The sequence below is a fragment of the Lygodium microphyllum genome, chromosome 21 (genome assembly GCF_053477565.2).
Source record: "Lygodium microphyllum isolate KBCC chromosome 21, Lygodium_microphyllum_v1.1.10, whole genome shotgun sequence".
Lineage (NCBI taxonomy): Eukaryota > Viridiplantae > Streptophyta > Polypodiopsida > Schizaeales > Lygodiaceae > Lygodium > Lygodium microphyllum.
The window spans coordinates 44,247,580-44,259,218 of record NC_141155.1 but is presented as its reverse complement, the minus strand read 5'-3'; positions in this window follow the sequence as shown (position 1 = coordinate 44,259,218).

Sequence of the window (11,639 nt, the reverse complement as noted above, 5' to 3'; positions counted from 1 at the left end):
AAGGCTCCAAATTCTTTTATTTTTCTTCTCACTAGCTTGTGTGCTTTTCAGGGAACTTGACATCTCTTCTTTATTTGTTTGTATAGGTTGACATGGAGCATTTTGTACATTTGGTGTAACTTATGTTTCAACTACTCCAACACTAGTAGTGGCACAAATCTGTTGATCTCTTGCTATTACAAACAATTACCACTTAACTACGACTCACAAAAGATTGGTTTCAAGCTTTTAGATTAAAGCAACATGTTTGCAAGAAACCACACACACACACACACACACACACACACACACACACACACACATGATCACATTTTATACCAATTGCACATAAATCCAAATATGACTTGGAATTTAAAGCAACATATAAACCATTACCAACTTAACCATGACCCATAAAAGATTGGTTTCAAGCCTTTAGATTAGATCACCTTGTTTGCAACAAGGAGCAATTTTCTTAAATGTGTGCATATACACATCCTTGCGCATTTTGTACTAGTTGGACATAAAACAAAATATTATGACTTGGAATTTAAAGCAACATATAAACCATTACCAACTTAACCATGACCCATAAAAGATTGGTTTCAAGCCTTTAGATTAGATCACCTTGTTTGCAACAAGGAAAAATTTTCTTAAATGTGTGCATATACACATCCTTGCGCATTTTGTACTAGTTGGACATAAAACAAAATATAACTTGAAATTGAAAGAAACATATAGACCATGACAAACTTAACTATGACCCATAAAAGATTGGTTTCAAGCTTTTAGATTAAAGCATCTTATTTGCAAGGAATAACACACACACACACACACACACACACACACACACACACACACACACACACACACACACACACACACACACACACACACACACACACACACACACACACACACACACACACATATCATTGCACATTTTTAAAAACCTTACTAAATAATGATACTGGTTCAATGGAGATAAAATGCAATATGGTTGATATCTAATATCCAAGTTTATCATGGAATCAATCGCAAAGTAGCTATCAAAGGTTCATAAAAATCTATTAGTGGTTCTAGTGACCATGAAATTTTCTAAGTGTTACCTTTATTAAGTGCATTATGATAAGCATTGTGATCTATTGTGTAAATATCAAGATATGATTATTCACACTCATAAACCTCGTGTATGCATTAGAATGCTCACAAGTCACCAATGCTTCACATTTTCTAATAACTAGAAATAATTTATAATATAAAATCTTCACCATGATATAAAACATGACACAGTGCAAATAATGAATTTCAAAACTTGAAAAAAATATCAATCATACAAAACAAATCGTGTATGAGACATAGACATGAAATCTTGGAATAATTACTCCCAAAAACTAAAATCACTTAACTAAATCTATAGGCACAAATTACGAGTCCCGTTCCATGGAGTATAGAGTTTTACAAAGTTGCCAATCTTTTCAAGACATGTTTAGATTCACAAGTCATGGAAACTCCCAAAACTAATAGATTGCTTTACAAGATGCAAGTAGAGATTGTAAGAGTCGGGTTACTCAAAAGAGGTGAGCTAAGATAGGACCAAGTTCTACAAGGGGTCTCTGTGCCTTTGCAGGATCAATCCCACACTCTACCCTCAAAAAGTCATTAGGTCTGCAAAGGATATACATTGTCGGAGGGGTTTTTATCGAAAGGTCAAATCCACCGGGGATCAGAGGTAGAAGAAAGTAGAGATAGGAGATGGAAGAGAAGATAGAGAATAGACAAGAGGTAAACACGACAAAGACAAAGTACAATGAATTGAATCTATATGTATTGAAAGAACTTGGAATCTTTGCACTAATTAGAAGCAATCTCCAAGCATTAGATTGCTTGGAGCTTCTTCATAGAACAAAATGTGCATCAAAATTACAGCTCCCTTGCTATTCGGAATCCAAATCCGATGGCTTCTTTGGCTCCAAAAGGGGGGTAAAACCCCAAGACACTTGCTCACGGATCTCCCAGATCACTCCTTTCAGTTCAAAGTGCAGTTTTCAGCCTATTTATAAAGATCGCGACCCGCACAATTTTGTCAATCTGTCTTTTTTATGAAAAACCCATAGCTGGTTGAAAAAGTAACTTGCTTTTTGCATGCCATCCTAATCTAGAAGCTTTTCTAACTTTTTCGAATTTTTACAATAAATAATATCAAAAATAGGCTAAAATTATCCAAAAATCTAGTATTTTTGGATAATTAATGCAACTCACACTAATACTAATGACTCAGATCACATTGACTCTCTTGATCAATAAGAAGTCGGATGATGATGCATTCCAGAGTTTTTAACACCGTGTCTGTGTAGTGGCATGACATCCACCCCCTCTGAACTTGCACATTCTCCGGTATGTGTCAAAACCCTAGTTGTCACTGGATTCTGAGTCCTCCTCATCCTCTGTAACCATATCCTTTGCTTCTTCATCTTCCATATCTTCTTGGCTATCCCCTGCATCATGGCTACCATTTCCTTCCAATTCTGGCAACTCGTAGACAATAGATTCCCACCTCTTGAATAATTTGATTTTTTTCCCTACTACTGGAAGTTTTATGGCTATCCCATCTAGTTCATTTAATGCATAAGTAGCATTATCAAACACCTATCTTTCCACATAGGGTCCAAACCATCTTTTGGAAACTTTACGCATGCACTATATTGGTTGTCTAAACTGCTATCATAAACCAATACCCAATCCCCATCTTATATGGTTCTTGGTCTCAGTCTATATCTTTTGTCAAACAGTTTCTTGTTCTCTATCCTTGCTGCCGTTAACTTTGCAATTGCTACCTCTACGTCTTCAGACTTTCTTTCCAACTATCTAATGCGCAAGACCAACAACTCCTCTCGATTCAGCTGCTCTTCCTAAGGTAGCACACTCCATGTGACTGTCATCTCTTCTATCGGCATGATAGGTTTTTGACCATACTTCAATTTAGCATGCATATATCTTGTAACATCACTATGAGTTGTTATCTCTTATGCGCAAGGCCAACAACTCCTCTCGATTCAGCTCCTCTTCCCAAGGTAGCACACTCCATGTGACTGTCATCTCTTCTTTCCAACTGTCTAATACGCAAGGCCAACAACTCCTCTCGATTCAACTCCTCTTCCCAAGGTAGCACACTCCATGTGACTGTCATCTCTTCTATCGGCATGATAGGTTTTTGACCATACTTCAATTCTGCATGCATATATCTTGTAACATCACTATGAGTTGTTATGTCAGCCCACAAAGCATAAGGGAGCAATCGTGGCCACTCTTTTACCTTCTCTCCACATGCTTTTGCCAATGCCTTCACAATAGGTCAATGACCTCTTTCACTTTTTCCGTTTTGTTCAGGTTTATAGGCTGAAGTTAAAGCAAGCTTAATCCCCAACCATGCAAAGAATTCATGAGCTTCATCTGCATCCAACTCACCCCTATCTACTGTAATTTTGCCCACACAGCCATATCGACAAAAGGTCTCTTCTAAGAGAAAAGTACACACAACATTTGTTGTCTTAGTACGTAAAGCTCTCCCTTCCACTTGATTAGTCAAGTCTTCATGGGCAAGCACAAGATACCTCATTTGCCAAAGACCTGTAGGCATTGTGAGCAAATCCACCACCCACTTAAAATGAAGAGATAATGGATATGTGGGCTGCAATCCATCCCGATGTCTCACAAATGAATACATTTGACATGTCGTACATGTTTCCACAAAGTGAGCAACATCCTTATATATACCCTACCACCAATATCTTTCCTTGATCTTTGCAAAAGTACCCCAAACACCTCTATGAAGAGCCCACAAGCTTTCATGAAATTCTTGCATAACAGTTACTTGTGAAGCTCTGTCACCCAAAACTCGCAATGGCATACCCTGTTTCTTTTTAGCATGTTTCCATAAGTATCCATCTTTTAAGAAAAACCCATACGCTTTTCTCTTGATTTTCTTAAACTCCTCATCTGACCATTCATCTCTCTTTGTTAATGTACTGAGGTATTGACCAATTCTCAGCCACTCTCCTGCATATTTGTCTTCCAAAAACACTTCTGCACAAGATACAAAACATCTAAAGTGTCTTATCTTTGTTGTCGAAGCTTCTATTAATGTTGTAGCAACACCTTGCATTGCTAAATTCACTCTTGCAATATCATTTTCAGTCACGATAAAGTCATCTTCTTCTTGCTCATCCATTATCCCATCTTCATTCTCATAGCAAGCTCGAGATAACACGTCTGCCACTGGGTTATCTCTTCCTGCAATATGCTGAAATTCAGGGTGAAAAGATTTGATGTATGCAATCCATCGGAGCATAGCAATGTCTGGGGTAGCACAACTAGTAATCATATCCAATACTGGCAAACAATCAGTCTCAATGACTATATGAGCACCCATAAAATACTCCTTATCACATTTAAGAGCTATCACAATTTTCCATAATTCTCTTTTTACATGTGGATATCTTCTCTGTCGTTCACTTAATACTTTAGCACCAAAGCATATTGCATATCTTTGCCCTTCCTCATAATCTTGCCCAATTGCCCATCCAATCCTGATTGGGCTTGTACCAACATTAATAATGATAGGCTTTCCATGTGAATAGTCTGCCTTTCTCAATGTAGGAGAAAATTGTAAGAGTTGCTTCAATTTCTTCATTGCTTTTTTATGCTTCCTTTCCCAATGAAATATTTGACCTTTCCTTAAAAGTTGATATAGAGCATTTGCTACATGTGCAAAGTGAGGAATCCATATCAAATAGAACACACATGCTCCCAAGAATCTACGCACCTCTAATACATTCGTGCATACATCTTGCATTCTATCGATCCCATCTATTTTTGCTAGTGATGGTCTTCGCCCATAGGTCCCACACATATGCCCAACAATCAAAACCTCTTCAACTCCAAAGACACACTTTTGTCCCGAAAGAGTTAAATGCACCTCCTCTAGACGCGTCAAAATCCTCTCACAATCCACAATATGGCCTGCAACAAACTGTCTACATCCATGAGCATCCAATTCTTCATTCTTTTCATTCACTGCACACCCTTTGATTGGAACATCATCCAAGAAGGGCATTGTCAATTGTGGTATAAAATCCCTGAGTACCCTATTCATAGCATTTTTCATGTGTGCCACACTCAGTTTGTTGCACCGTGTGGGAGAGTACACATCCGTACTAACCCCAAGGGAGTCTTTATGGTTGTGATATCCCTGCTTTCAATTGCAAGTTGAAACTGATCATAACTCAAGTAAATATCACCCAAAGAATATATCGATCTGCCTGCAAAAGCCTCTACAAATTCATCAACCACAGGACCTGCACCCACATTTCTTATGGTCACTTTATTGACTGGTTGCATGTCTTGGATACATCTCAAAGCCCCATTCTTTTTGGGCATAGTATACCGACGATTTGAGTACAGGGCTGAAGAAGGCTCCAAGATCTTCATGTGAATCTTTTCATTTAGTAAATCCATCGGCTTTGGTAAGTAAGCTTTAGGCACTGGAATAAGCCTCAAGTTCCATGGTACATGTGGCACTGTAAATATAATCATAGGAGAGACAACATTTGGATCCACACAACCTATTTCACTTGGCTAAAATGCAAATGCCTTTCCATGCCTAGCAAACATCCGCATAAAATAGTCTCTCTCAGTAGGAAAAAGAAACCCTTTTGCACCAACTTTCAATTCCTGTAATGTTTCAGATGTAAACTGATGACCTATATCTTTAGGATCCCGTAAGCTTGGCTGCCTTGACACTTTTTCATACATACCCTCACTCTCTAGTGGAAGTGGCAAAGCAATTGGTTTCACCTTTTTGTCAACTATCTTATACTTTGTCTCCGCAAGTGCTTCAGCCCATTGTAATCCTTCCTACTGAGAAAATAATGCTATAACATCATATATATCCAAAGAACATACTAACAATGCTTTGTTTTTAGTCTCATTAATATTCAGCCCATAAAAGATGCATGAAATGCCATCATTTTTAGCTAACAACCCCAATGCTCTCAGTTCCTTAGTAGCCCTTTTTATAGATATGCATTCAGCCTTTCAGGTAGTTTCCATAGGCTTAAACCAACATGAACTGTTTGCTATAAACTAGGAATAACCAATAGGAAATACATGCTTCATTTCATCAAGAGGCGAGTACATCCTCTGAACAGCACTACCGTAGCCCCGCATTACAACAGTGCTTAATGAAAATTTAGGTCTTTGAATTCCCTTGCATTTGGAGCCAAAGGAGACTCTCGAAGTGTATCCCGAATTCTAGGATGATTAACACAAACAATAAGAAATTGGATTGCTTTCCTCCCATCATTTCTTCTAACTCTTGCATAAGTAGAACCATCATCAGGCACCTCTGTTTCCATACGCACTCCTGTACTATAGGGATGTCCCAAAATCACTACATATGAGGAATTATCTTGCACAAAGAAGTGTTGCTCTTCTTGTACATCACCAATTGTCACTTTTACATTAGGACATGCAGCATAAAGCTCTCCTGAAGAATTATTTGCAGCCCTCATATGCCAATCATTATCAGTATCTATAGGCCATGCAGCATTTTCATACAATCCATGCTCAATGACATTTATCTCAAACCCATGGTCAAGTAAAGCAACACAAGGAGTTTCACGTTCCCCTATTTTCACGACTGTTTCAATGGTAGCCCTAGCCCAATGATTTCTTGTGTAGTGACTTTGAGGAATAAATCCTAGAGTCTCTTCCCCATATTGTTGTATCTACCTTACTCCACCATGCATATTTCTACAAGACAATACATTTTCAACCACTTACTTCATGCTCATATTTAGCCCGAATACCCAACAAACCAGTTTCCTCTTCAAATTGCAGCAATGCACTAGTGGTATCACCAAGAAACTGATGCTTCCTCTTAATTATGTCAATGATCTCATCATGAAATTCTCATTTGGCAATGCCAAGCACCTCTCCCAAGGTGAATTCCACCCGACTGTTTAGGATCTGTTCTTCAAGAACCTTCTTAAGATCTGTGGCTGTCTCAATGTGAGACTGCAACTTATATCATGGCTACTTGTCCTTCTTTTACCCCTCTTGTTTGTTATCTTGTTTTTTCTCCTAACTGACCTCTTCCATAACATGCTCGAGAGGTGGCTGATTTGTAGCTTTAAGCTAATCCACATTTCTTCTTGTCATTTTTTTAGATGTCCCTACATTACCTTCATCTCTTTTTCATTTTTCTTCCATAAGTACATCCGTGTTTTGTACCTTTGCTAAATATGCATACACTGAATATGCATCTACTGGTGATTCCCAACCAGTTATGTCACGAATGTCTTGCTGTTCATGAGACATTTCACAATCAGTAACCTTTCTCTTTTCAAATGCATGTAAAGCATGTGTCCATATTTTAGCCTTTGTATCAACCATCACTTGGCCATGCATTCTATCCAACTGTAGACCAAAAGTAGAAGCATGTACCGGCACATAAGCATTTCGGATAGCCAAGTGTTCCAACAACTTCTGCATATCTCCCTTTCCAAAATTCAAAGTAAGAGGCAGTCCCATTTCTTATGCATGGATCTTGCCATCTTTCCAAAAGATGAGCTGTCATGCCAAGGCCTCCTAATAGGCAGCACAATCCTTTCTCTCATGCTGCAAACTGTCACACCATATACATCTTTTTCCTGGCTTAGGGGATGCTGCCCATCCCCTTTCCTCTTGTCCATTTTCATCCAATTTTACAACCTTTAATTGAAGATCCCACATGCCTTTGACCAATTCATCTAAGACATCTTCCCTAATAGAGGGGACAATAGCAGGTACAACCATAGGGTTAGCCACAGAAGGTGTTGGCTTACTGGATACATCAACTGTCTCGCCCGTAATGGTGGGCAAGCTAGAGACATGCAATCTTTCTCTTCTTCTATGCTTCTTCACAAGTGCAGTAACAGCTTCCTTGACATATCTCCACTCTGTTTCCAAACTTGTCTCTGTAGTCTGATCCTCCAGCAAATCATCAAGCTTCTCTTGAAGCTCAGGATCAACTGCCTATAGAAACAATTCAATTTTCTGACTTGCAAGAGCTTACCGTTCTGCAACATCCAACTGCTCAAATCGACTTTCAAATTCTCTTAACAATTCTAGAGCCACAAGACCCTTATTGGGTTATAAAACCCACTCCTGAAAAGTCTTGCGCATAATCAAACTGGTGTCCTCAATGTAAAATTCTTCCCTAAGTGTCTTCTTGAAGGCTACCCAGTCAGCATCCTGCAAGTATAATTCAATAATCCGTGCTTTCAATTCATGAACAGTAACACGTACAAAATACCGGCTCCATGCAGATTGAGATACCCCAAAGAATTCCATCTTTTGAGCATAGGTATGTACATATGTAGATACATTCCTGCCATTGAATAACTTCACCTCACGCTCAACTGCTTGTAAAGCATTCATCACAACACTTTTTGTTTGAGTAGAAGCTTGTATCACCTATTGTTGTTGTTGTACCTGCATAAGCATATTTATATTTTGCACCAACTGTTGCAAAACATCACTGGAGATTGTATTCGAAGATTCTCCTATCTTGTCTTTCCTTCTTCTGACGAGCTTTCACGTCGGGTTCACCTATGTCGGAGCGGTTTTTGTCAAAAGATCGAATCCACCGGGGATCAAAGGTAAAAGGAAGTAGAGATAGGAGATGGAAGAGAAGATAGAGAATAGAGAAGAGGTAAACATGACAAAGACAGAGTACAATGAACTGAATCAATATGTATTGAAAGAACCTCGAATCTTTGCACTAGTGAGAAGCAATCTCCAGGCATTAGATCTCCTAGAGCTTCTTTGTAGAACAAAACATGCATCAAAATTATAGTTTCTTCTCTACTACTCAGAACCCAAATCTGATGGCTCTATTGGTTCTAAAAGGGGGGTAAAATCCCAGGACATCTGATTATGGATCTCCCAGATCACTCCTTCTTCTTCTTTTAGTTCAAAGTGCAATTTTGAGCCTATTTACAGTGATCGCGACCTGCGCGATTTCATCAATCTGACTTTTTTATGAAAAACCCATAGCTGGCCAAAAAAGCAACTTGCTTTTTATATGCCATCCTAATCTAGAAGCTTTTCTAACTTTTTCAGATTTTTACAATAAATAATATCAAAAATAGGTTAAAATTATCCAAAAATCTACTATTTTTGGATAATCCATACAACTCACACTAATACTAATGACTCAGAGCACATTGACTCTCTTGATCAATAAGTAGTTGATGCATTCCATATTTTTTCACACCGTGTTCGCTTAGTGGCATGATAACGTGCAACCCTGTCATTTATCAACATGCGTTCACTTGCCATTAACTCTATCAGATGCATGATCACTTCATCTAGGGCATCCCTTGGCTTCCTGCACAACCACAAGTTTTGGCCTAGGCTGCCAAAACTCAACAAGATAGATGATGAGCCAGCGAATTGCATACACATCTAACTCCTTGCTATAGGCAGACTGGCATAGTGGGTCGTAGATCTCAAGTGCAATCCAATGTCTTCTTCTCCTTTTTTCAACTCTCCTTTCCCCCGACGCTCATCTATGAGGTGCATGGGATCATTTGGATCACCACAATTGATTATTGATCTTGTCATGCTAGAAATGAGCAATAGATCCCAATTTATGATGCCAACGCTAGGGATGTTCTCTTTGGTAAAGTCTAGAACTATGTTCTTAGCATGCAAGTCTGAATAGATGATACTAGCACTATGCACGACCTTCATCCCATCCACTAGTGCATGAATAATGTCCAGCATATTATTGATAATGCCCAAAATCCTAGCTTTCTCCTCTGCATTGGGCACCTTGTCAGGATTAGGGCTGAATCCCACTGATGGCTTGCACAAGGGCTCGATTGTTCTTCTAAATTCCTTGAAAGGACCCCACATCAATAAATCATTCAATTTACCACCATTGAATAAGGGGAAGACCATTACCCAAGGGGGCTCAAAAGTGAAGGCAATGCATCACACAATCGATGCATTGACCCCATGCTCCACTTGAAACTGTTGTAACTTGGCCTTATTAAATCCCTTGTACATTTTGGCACAAAATTTCAAATTTTAAGGAAAATAAATGATATTATCTATTGTGGCTTCCACACACTCCCCGAAGGAGCCTTCATTGATGTCTCTACTTAGCTTGATTGCATCAAAAGGAATGCCAATTGTTGGCGCACATTGGTGATTCCTCAATGTCCGCCACATCTTCTTGCCCTCGATGGATCATTTTGCTGTCTTGTGGAACGGGGACTAAGAATTGCACCTATTGTAGTCTTCAAATGCTTTGGCAGAGAGGAGGCACCAGACAAGTCCTTCGCGCTCTCTTAATGTACCACCTCCTCTCTCCACTTTTTGTTCCATAAGGCCAACTTCTCATTTGATACAAATGATGGTGCTAACTCCCTAAGATCTTCAAGCATCCTAGGTGCGTTTCTGAGGAATGTGCGACAAAGATACAAGTTCTTCTTAGGATCCATGACTACATCAGTAACTAAGTGCCAAAGCCCTTGTTGCTGCAACAAGGCACACATAGCTATACATGCACAATTGCAAATGTTGACAAAGGCAACATCATTGCTATTAATGAATGTAGTAGCTCAGGTTAAGGAAAAAAATCCACAAGGGACAGCTAAGTGTTGTCGCAAATAAATCTAGAAATACCAAGATCATGAATACCTCCCCTCAGTTTGAGGATCCAAGTGCACAATCATCTTTGACTATCACGATTGACCACTCCATTGAATCAGAAGTTACTACTTTCAATTCTAAGATGAAGTCATACAATCACAGCCCTTGGTTGTGACCAAGACTGTCACTTTAGTTGAAGCACAAGCCTCTGGTAATTCATTCTCACACAAGGATATAGAATTTAGTGTACAAAACATAATGAATCCATTGATTCACAAGTCATGTTATTCTCAACCAAAAGCTTGGATACACTTGAAACTTGCTAAAAGATTGATCAAGGAGATGTTAGAAATGAGGGGGCAACATAGAGATCAATTAGAAGCTACGAGTTCTTAGGAACTAGATGAAAGACTCTTGACTTCACTTGCTCATGCATATGTTCACATAGACCTTCGAATTCAGATAGCTAAGCATAAAAAATGCTTAGAAAAGCCTTTGACATGGTGGGAGCAATCACAAATTTTTTGGATTTACCTAGCAATCGTGGGAGAAGTTATAAAGCAAATGACCAAGGTAGAGTAGGAGAAGCATTGCTTAATTCTTGTGTTCTACACTAGGAAGCACACAAAAACTTGGGAAGATGTTGTGAAGAATGAGCTAAGAAATCAGAAGGACAAAGTGAAATGGTATTCTAGTCAAGGGTTAGATGCATGATATGATAGCTGCCTAATGACTATTGCTAAGCAAAGAAGGGAACTTTGGAATTCAATGCATGATCCTACATATGTTGTTCCTACATCTCTCTGACTACTGCTTGCACTTGTCCATGGTTTCAATATTTCTAAATTGGCTAAACTTGATCCCTTCTATGAAAAACTTCCTTCAGAGGAAGGCCTACACATTGCAAGCTGATTAGGACAACGAGATATGATGATTGATGTCACTAGATATATATT